The sequence below is a fragment of the Hyaena hyaena genome, unplaced genomic scaffold, assembly GCF_003009895.1.
Source record: "Hyaena hyaena isolate Hyena2069 unplaced genomic scaffold, ASM300989v1 scaffold_906, whole genome shotgun sequence".
NCBI lineage: Eukaryota > Metazoa > Chordata > Mammalia > Carnivora > Hyaenidae > Hyaena > Hyaena hyaena.
Window position 1 is genome coordinate 314,927 of NW_024081532.1, and position 10,199 is coordinate 325,125.

At 40.3% G+C, this 10,199-nt stretch overlaps 1 pseudogene; it reads left to right on the forward strand.

Moving 5' to 3' along the window:
- Positions 1-1,338: 1,338 nt before the first annotated feature.
- Positions 1,339-9,499, forward strand: LOC120222675 (annotated as a pseudogene).
- Positions 9,500-10,199: the final 700 nt, after the last annotated feature.

The window sequence follows — 10,199 nt, forward strand, 5'->3', positions numbered from 1 at the left end:
GATGTGGTTTATCTATACCATGGAATACTACATGGCAATGAGAAACAATGAAATCTGGCCATGTGTAGCAACATGGATGGACCTTGAGGGTGTTATGCTGAGCGAAATAAGTCAGGCAGAGAAGGACAAATACCATATGTTTGCACGTATAGGAGGATTAGGAGGAACTTGACAGAGGAACAAGGGGGAGAAGAAGGGCGGAAATGGTGGGGGAAAGGGAGAGAGGCAAACCATGAGAGACTCTTGAATGCTGACAAAAACTGAGGACTGATGGATGTGGGGGGCAGGGGGGGATGGGCATGGAGAAGGGCACTTTGGGGATGAGCACTGAGTGTTATGTAGAAACTAATTTGACAATAAACTATTTGTAAAAAAAAAAAAAAAAAAAACACACACACACACACACAAAAAAAAAACAAAAAGCCTGAATGTAAAATTTGCAGATGTCATGTTTACTGAGTATTCATATCAAGAAGACACAAACAAGTAATAAAGCCATGCACCCCATTATTGCTTCACTGCAATAATTCTAGGTATGATTATTTGTAGCTAAAGAGTTCAGCTATATTGTTAATTATTTTCTGGCATTTTTTCGGGGGCCAAAGTAATGGGTATATAATCCAAATGTTCCTTTACAGGGGTCAGACAGATCTCACATGAGACCTCGTTTGCTTCATTGCCTTGTGTGTCAATTCCTTGCCCAATCCTGTCATTATCATTAGTCCATTAGTGAATCTTCAAGGCATGACCCTTGTTAGGAAATGATGGAAAAAATGCAGTTGCCCTATAATTATCAATTACATTGTGACTTCTTACAAATAAATGCACTCAAGTTTCAGCATTACTTATTCATTGTAAAATTCTAAGTTCAACTTGCCTTTATTTAGAGATGTGGTTCATGCTCTGCTTGCTCTACTTCCTGGGAAAGAATCCAAAATAGTGATGGCCAGATAAAACACTGTGAAGGGAGCAATGGCTGGTCATGGGTCACATCACATGCAAAGCCTTGACTGGAGAAGCATGATATCTTCTGGACATCTTTTGCAAAGATGATAGGCTTCTTTAAGTCTCAATATTGAAGTCAAATATTAAGTGGAAGAAGTTTTGTTGATTGTGTTGTGGAGGTTTTTGGCCCTCTAGTGACCTTAGACTTCCCAAAGTTTAGGCATATCTGCTACACATTGTATGAAATTTCAGTTATTATATATAACTGCCAGGTGTTTAAAATAGGAAATAGGTAAGGAATGCGTTCCTGAGAAGAGGGAGTGAAGTTGTCTTCAAGAGGAGATAAGTGCATTACCTGTTAGGTTGTTTTGAGGGTATTAAATGGGACGGCTCATGAAAAAGACTGCCCAGAACCTGGAAGGTAATAAGAACCCAATAAATGTGAAATTATTATTATTATTATTATCTGCCTAGCAGCTTCAGCCCCCTTGGCTTCATGTGCCAGCCACACTTCCCAACTTGTTCACTTCTTATCCTTCCTTGGGTTCTTCTGTTTATCTTAAGTTCTTCTTCTATCCTCTGAAATAGTCATATCTCATATCTACAGTTGAAGAGCTAAGAGCAGTGAGGGACCTCAGGTGTAGGTGTAGTCCTAGATAGGGATAATAGCTAATTCTCAGGTTTTTGACTTAAGAGTATTCAGGTCCTAGAGACTTTTTACCTTTTTCAAGATGGAGTCCTATACTGTGTAGGTTACAGTTATTCCAGTCCATAGAGGTGCTGGTAGTGGTATTTGTGGAGTATCCCATCTGCCTCCTATTCCATATCAGTTGTGATCAGATTATCAACTCACTTCACACAATCAGAACTTGTTCATTTGGGGCACCATGAATGATGCCAAAACTTGTGGTCCAGAAGGGCAAGAACTTGAATGAGAACCACCCCAAGAGAATCTCTTGCCTGGAACCTCATATTGAATTGTTGAATGTTTTATACTCCTGGTTCTCTCCACTGCAGTCAGTTGGCCTGGGAGGAAGGGAGCTGAGAGGGAATAAAAGACATGGCCTTGTTATTTAGAATCTTCCTCTGATAGTAAAGAGCCAATTGGACGAAGCTGTTCCAGCTTTGTGGTTCTGGACTCTGAAATGGTCTTTACTTACAAAAGCAGTGATGCCTAGGCTCAGGTCAGGGTGAAAACAGCCTGGAGTTTAGGAGCCGCAGATTTTTTTTTTCAGATTCCCCTAAATGTCTATATTTTTTTAATGAGTTTATCTTTCTTGGATTAGTATTGAAATAAAGTCCATCTAGGTTGATATTTTTATGTTTCTTTTTAAAATGTTTATTATTTATTTATTATTTTTTAATGTTTATTTGTTTTTTAGAGAGAGAGACAGAGAGAGCACAAATGGGGGAGGGGCAGAGAAGGAGGGAGACAGAGGATCTGAAGCAGGTTCTGTGAGAGCAGAGAGCCCAATGCAGGCTCGAACCCAGGAGCCATGAGATCATGGCCTGAGCTGAAGTTGGATGCTTAACTGACTGAGCCACCCAGACACCCTTATTTATTTATTTTTGAAAAAGGGAGAGAGAAACTACGAGAAGGAGAGGGGCAGACAGAGAGGGAGACAGAGAATCCTGAGCAGGCTCTGCACTGACAGAGTCTGACACAGGGCTCAAACTCATGAACCATGAGATCATGACCTGAGCCAAAATTAAGAGTCAGATGCTTGGGGTGCCTGGGTGATTCAGTCAGTTGGGTGTCAGACATCGGCTCAAGTCATGATCCCCCAGTTCGTGGGTTTAACCTCCACATTGGGTTCTGTGCTGACAGTTCAGAGCCTGGATCCTCCTTCAGACTCTCTGACCCTCCCTCACTCATGCTCTGTCTCTCTCTCTCAAAAATAAATAAACATTAAAAAAAAAAAAAAAGAGCTCAACCGACTGAGCTACTCAGGAGCCCCTTATGTTTCTTTTAATGTATAAGTTCTTTCACTCAGTCTATTTTTCTCCTTGAAATGTATTGTTGAAAAAACCGTGTTGTTGTTATTGTTTGTTTTGTTTTTGTCCTGAAGAGTTTCCCTCAGTCTGTGTTTGGCTTATTTTGCAGGATTCCTCAGAGAATGTTGTGAACTTCCAACAGAAGGTGAATAATGTCAGTTTACCTCTCTTTTGGTTATGTTATCAGGCATTAATCATCACTGACTAATCCATGATTTTCTAAGGGGTTGCAAAATGGTGATATTGGAATTCTATCATTCCATTCTTCATTTACTAGCTGGACTACTTCTGTAAGAGAAATTTCTCATCAACCACGTGGTCGGGTATGGTTCCTACGGAAAGTTAAGATAAATGTTGACTTCTCTTTATAACCACTTTTCAAATTATTGAGTTGGCTACCTACAACTCTCCAAAAGTGATTAATTTAAAAAATCATTATAAAGTCATGGGCTTAAAAATATTTGATGTATTTTAGTTTATTGCAGTCCATTGCAATTATTATTCTTATGGGTGCTTGAATTGTCCCATCTTTGACAGGAGTCTCCTCACCTCCTTTTGATGTGGTCCTGAATAGCTTCTTGAGTTTTTGTTATAATGAGACATCCAAGCATATCTTATACATTTCCTTTTTCAGCCCAAGAATGAAGCATTTCTTTAAGGTTTCTATTGATGGGAAATGCCGATTAGAGACCACAGTCAGAGTCCCAAGGACACTCATTGCTATTGGGTTGATCCTTGTTTTCTAGGGCCTTCTGGTGGACAGGAGGTACAAACATATATTTTCTAACATAAAGTCCTTCTTTGTTCATACTAACACTTTTGATTTAAATAAGACTCCCATTATTTTACATGACTTCATCTAATATCTACTCTTTCTCCCAACCAAATATTTCAGTTCCCAAAGACACCAACATTTGCTTTATCTCTCCATATTATCACCTTTAATTGATTAGTCATTAATCAATTAATAAAAAATGAAAACCACTTTTCAATTTTGTTTGTCCTTAGGGTATATCTCACTAGGCATATACAGTCAAGTTAGTATGGTTTAAAGTTGTTTGAAATAGTTTTTCTCTTTGTGATTATACCATTAACTGTGCAGATAGTTTTTATTTTCTTTTTCTTTTTAAGGAAAGCTTTTTTTTTTTTTTTTTTTTTTTTTTGAGAGCACGGGCGCAAGCAGGGAGCAGTAAAGGGAGAGGGAGAGAGAGAATCTTAAGCAGGCTCCGTGGCCAGCACAGAGCCCAACTAGAGGCTAGATCTCATGAGCATGAGGTCATGACTTGAGCCAAAATCAAGACACTTAACCACCTGAGCCACCTAGGCACCCCTAGGGAAAGCTCTTTAAAGTTATTTTTTCGGTAATTATTTAAATTATTTACACAGTTTCGAAGTCAGATCTACAAAACAAAGTATATCAGAAAAACCTAGTTTCTAGCCCTGTCTCCTCTATTTGATTTCCTCCTCCCATACATAGACATTTTAAAAAGTTTGTAGCTTATTCTTCTATTGTAAATATATATACATTGGAATATATATATTCATTTATTCTTAGATATATGCTAGCATTTTATGTAGTTTTCCTCACTTTTTATTTTTAAAAAATTATTTTATTGAGATATTTACATATAGCTCTACCCTGCTTTTTCTAGACAATGTATGCTGGTGATTACTCCATGACAGTATATAGAGACATTTTTTAATTCCCCCTTTTTAAATGTTCCATAGTACTTCATATTTAGTTCAACCAGTCTCCTATAGTTGTGCATTTGGACTGTTTCTGTATTACAAACAGGGCTGCAATAAATAGCCTATGTAAACACTTTTCCATATTTTTGCCAGTGATTTTTTTTTAGATAGATTCTGAGAAATGGTATTGCTGAATCAAAGAGGAAATATATATGTAATTTTACTAGATATGGCCCATCAAATTACCCTTCATACAGGTTGCCTCTTTCTGCATTTCCACCAACAGGTTACCAGAATGCCTGCTTCTGCACAGCTTTGCCAACAAATTGTGTTGACAAACTTTTGGATTTTTGCCAACCTGATAGGTAAAAAACACTATTTTAGTATAGTTTTTAGTTGTATTTTTCTTATTAGAAGCAAAGTTGAACACCTCTTTATATGTTATGGAGCCCTTTTCATTTATTTCTGTGAACTGTTTGTTCATGTCTCTTCCAATTTTTAAAGATTTTTTAAAAACTGATTTATTTTAAGTAATCTCTACATCCAACATGGGGCTCAAACTCACAACCTAGAGATAAAGATTTGCATGATCGGAGCACCTGGGTAATTCAGTCGTTTAAACGTGCAACTTTGGCTCAGGTCATGATCTGACAGACTGTGAGTTCGAGCCCCGTGTTGGGCTTTGTTCTGACAGCTTAGAACCTGGAACCTGGAACCTGGTTTGGTTTCTGTGTCTCCCTCTCTGCTCCTCCCCCACTCATGCTCTGTCTCTCTCTCTCTCTCAAAAATAAATAAACATTAAAAAAGAAAAAGAGAGGGACTCCTGGGTGGCTCAGTTGGTTGGGCGTCCAACTTTGGCTCAGGTCATGATCTCATGGTTCATGGGTTCGAGCTCTGCCTCAGGTTCTGTGCTGACAGCTCAGAGCCTGGAGCCTGTTTCAAATTCTGTGTCTCCCTCTGTCTTTGCCCCTTCCACACTTGTGCTCTGTCTCTCTCTGTCTCAAAACTAAATAAAACTAGAAAAAATTTTTTAATGAATAAAATTAAAAAAAGAAAAAAGAAAAAGAGTTACATGCTCTTTTGACTGAGCCAGCCAGGTGCCCTGTTCTTGAAATTTTTAAGTTGAGTTTGTAAAGGCAGAAAAAATTTCCCTTCTTCCTTTCTAGGTTCTTCGGTTGGTCTAATAATAAAATTGACACAGATAAATGGAAAAAAAGCAAATTTTATACTTATGAGAGTCTCATAAAAATATGACACTCAAAGACAGTCAGGTTTATCTTCTAACCTGAGCTAAGGAATGGGATAGGGGCCTAGGGCTTCAAAGGGGATGGGGGCAATTTACAAGAAGATAAAAAGAGCTGTTGTTTTGTAGGCATGTGTTTGCCCTGCCAAGCAGTTAAATCTTTCAGATAAAAAGTTATCAGGTCACCTGGCTGGCTTAGTCAGTAGAGCATGCGACTCTTGGAGTTGTGAGTTCGAGCCCCATGTTGGGTGTAGACATTCCTTTAAAAAAAAGTTACCTCTGGTAATAGCTTTCTTTATGATTCAGGCCCCTATCTAAGTTCTTTTAGGGATTGAGGGAAGGTATAAAAGCTTTTCCTGAGTCCGCTGGGTGTTGATCTCCTTCAGGTCAAAATAATTTACATGTCAAAATGGCACATTTTAGGGTGGCTTATTCTGCTCCCCTTAAACTTGTTGGTTATTTTCCCTCTAGTTTTAAAAGTTCTTTATATATTAATGATGTTAGCCATTTGTGACATGTTTGTCATTTTACTGTGACATTACTTATGGTAATGATTTCCTTATGAAAGTATTTGCTTTTAAATCGTTTTAAAGTTTATTTATTTATTTTGAGAGAGAGAGAGAGTGGGAAGGAGAGAGAGAGAGAGAGAGAGAGAGAGAGAGAGAGAGAGAGAGAGAGAGACAGATTCTACACCGCATGTTCAGAGAGAGAATCCCAAGCAGATTCTACACCGCATGTTCAGAGTCCAATGTGGGGATCGAATTCATGAACCATGAGATCATGACCAAGAGTCGAACACTTAACTAACTGAGCCATCCAGGTGCCCCTTCTGTAGTTTCAATTTTTAAAAAATATCTTATGTAGAAATTATCCTTTTGTATGCTATGACAAATGGATCAAAGAATAACTTTTTATATAGAGTCTCAAAGTTATTTTTTACTAGTTCCCTTCCCTTCCTCCCTTCAGCCTGCCTTTTCCTGGACACTGTATTCTTTTCTAGGTTTGCCAAAACTGGACATGGATCAAAATAAACATCTGTTCAACTCCCTGCACTTGATCTGTTTTGTTGCCTGTTTTTCTTTCCTGGAATCTTTGTGATTTCTGCACAGTGTTTTTCCAGCAGCTTAAGGGAGTTATGACCTTTTGGGTTTTAGGAACAGTGGGCTAAAGATCTGTCCAGAGAGTAATTTAAGCTGGAGCAGGTCCTGCAGAGGCCCAGGAAGGCTAGCTCTGCCTGGGGATGAGAATGGGGTTGGGTAGAAAGTGGTTTCCTGGGGGCAGGATGAGGGTGCTCATTCAGGAGCACTCAGGAGCTCAGTTGTTTCCTGTTCCCACGTACCTCCTGCTCTTGTTTTCTATGTTTGGAAGTAACAATTTTCTAACTGGGAAAGACTGGTGACAGAAGGAAGAGAAGTGGGCAGCAAAAGGGAAGAATGGAATACAGAGATTGGAACTTTCTTCCTCTATGGTCACATGATATCCAGGGCAGCTCCATATCATGGATGCCAGTTCCCACTAGCCATTTTCTACAAATAAGTCCCAGGTAATCTGCTAAATGCTTTACAGGGAGTAAATCATCTAATCTTTTTTTTAATGTTTTATTTATTTCTGAGAGAGAGAGAGAGAGAGACAGTGTGAGCAGGGGAGGGTCAGAGAGAGGGAGACACAGAATCTGAAATAGGCTCCAGGCTCTGAGCTGGCTGTCAGCACAGAGCCTGACACAGGGCTCAAACCCACAAACTGTGAGATCATGACCTGAGCCGAAGTCGGACGCTTAACTGACTGAGCCACCAAGGCGCCTGGTAAGTCATCTAATCTTGACCTGTTAGTTGGCTAAGGTTGTTACTGCCGGAAGGGAAAAGAGGCTCAGAGTTAAGATCACACTTCTAAGTAGTAGGATTTCAGTCCACATGACATCAAATTCCAGGCTCAATACTCCTAAGTCTGTGACCTCCATGATAAAAGGTTCACAATACCCTATAGTTATATTTCCTTTTCCATCTGAGGACTAACCACATCCCATTTCACTCCCCAGATCCACTGTACTCTGGGCAGTGTGGTTGGCTCTAGTCTCTCAGCCCTCATGCTGGGTTGTAAGGCTCTGTGGCCTGGGAAGGCTCCATGCTGGCCATCTTTCATTCCATTGGCAGCACAGTGCCTGGCACATTGTAGATACTCATTACATATCTGTTGGATGATTGAAAAGATGAAAAAGAAGGGGAAAAAGGAATGTGTGTTGGCGATGAAGGGGCAGAAGTAGAGGAGGCACAGGGGGAAAGAAGCAGATTTGGGGGTAAGAGATAGGGGACGGAAGGTGCTGGGCTGGTGGCTGGAAGGGGCCCATGTTGATATTTGTTCAGAAGCCTAGAAAAGATATCACTTGCAGGTCAAGAAGGATTTCAATTTTTTAACAACTTGACCATAAGGAAATGACCTAGACTGTGGTAATTTTATGTTACTTATCCCTTATCAGAGGCATTTTGTTTTCTGAATGGGTCCAGGACTGAACAGAGCTCCCCTCTGTGCAGCAGAATATGTACCTTATCTTCCATCCTTCAGATTTTGAACATTTCTGTTCCATATTTAAACATCATCAACTGTCCTTTCAACTGGGAAACAACACAAACACAAACCCTGACTGTCTTCTACAAAGAAGCCAAGGTGAAGGAGGTATTCAGCTCTTTCAGGTTGCAAAGAACAGAGAAACACCCAAGTTACTTTCAGGGGAGAATATTTTCTAAGGTTATACAGTAAGTAAGAAAAATAGAAAATGGCTTTTTCTTATTTTGCAAGATGGTGGGTAAAAAATAGCTGAGAAATGAGATACTAAGGAGAAGAAACCTAAAGCCAAGAAGGCTGATGCTGGTGGCAGGGCTCCGAAGGGTAACCTCAAAGCTAAAACAGCAAAGAAGGGGAAGTGGGAAGTCCCACCACAGCTGAAACCCTGTCCTAGTCAGAGGAATTGGCAGATATTCCCCACTGGCTATATATTCCAGAAGGGCCATGTATAAGATGAAGTATTCAGCAGCTAAATCCAGGGTTGAAAAGAAAAAGAATAAGAAGTTTCTTGCTACTGTCACAAAACCAGTGATGGTGACAATGGTGGTACCCTAGTGGTTAAACTTTGCAAAATTCAGTATTATTCTACTGAAGATGTGCCTCCAAAGCTGTTAAGCCATGGCAAAAATTCTTTAAGTCAGCATGTGAGAAAACCATGAGCTGGTGTCACTCCTGGGACCATTTTGATCATCCTCACTGGGGGCAACAGGGGCAAGAGGGTTGTTTTCCTGAAGCAGCTGAGCAGTGGCTTGCTACTTGTGACTGGATCTCTGGCCCTCAATCGAGTTCCTCTGCTTAGAACACACCAGAAAGATGTCATTGCACCTTCACCAAAACATCTCACTGATGCTTGCTTCAAGAAGAAGCCGTGTAAACCCAGACACCAGAAAGGTGAGGTCTTTGACACGGTGAAGGAGAAATATGAGATTAAAGAGCAGCGCAAGGTTGATCAGAAAGCTGTGGACTTGCAAATTCTGCCAAAAACCAAAGCTCTTCCTCAGCTTCAAGCCTACTTCTGCTCTGTTTTCTCTCACAAATGGAGTGTATCCTCACAAATTGGTGTTCTAAGTTTCTTACAAAGAATCTAGTTAAATAACTGATCAATGAAGAAAGAAAGAAAGAAAGAAAGAAAGAAAGAAAGAAAGAAAGAAAGAAAGAAAGAAAGAAAGAAAGAAAGAGGCACCTGGGTGGCTCAGTTGGTTAAGCATCTGACTCTTGATTTGAGCTCAGGTCTTGGTCTCAGGGTTGTGAGTTTGGGCTCTGCATTGGGCTCCATGCTGTGTATGAAGCCTACTTGAAAGGAAGAGAGAAAGAGGGAAAGAAGGAAGGAACGAACGAACGAACGAAGGAACGAAGGAAGCAAGGATGGAAGAAAAATAGGAAATGACCTGGGTAGGCCTTAGGAGAGCTGGACTGCTATTTAGGATATAACACGGGACGGTGTGGCCTGGCAGAGAAGAGGAAACTGCTCTCTGTTCTTGAGCATGATGACAGTAACTCCTTCAATTTACAGCCCTTTTGAGGCCTGAACAGCTTACCTCCACATCATCTCCAAACTTGCTCCACCTGTCTCTTCTTTCCTCTCTAGTACCACAACTTCTACAAACTGGCTATTCTTCTTTCCCTTTCCTTTATTTTCCTTCCTTCCTTCCTTCCTTCCTTCCCTCCTTCCTTCCTTCCCTCCTTCCTTCCTTCCTTCCTTCCTTCCTTCCTTCCTTCCTTCCTTCCTTCCTTCCTTCCTACCTTCTGTCCTTTCTTTTTGCTTTAG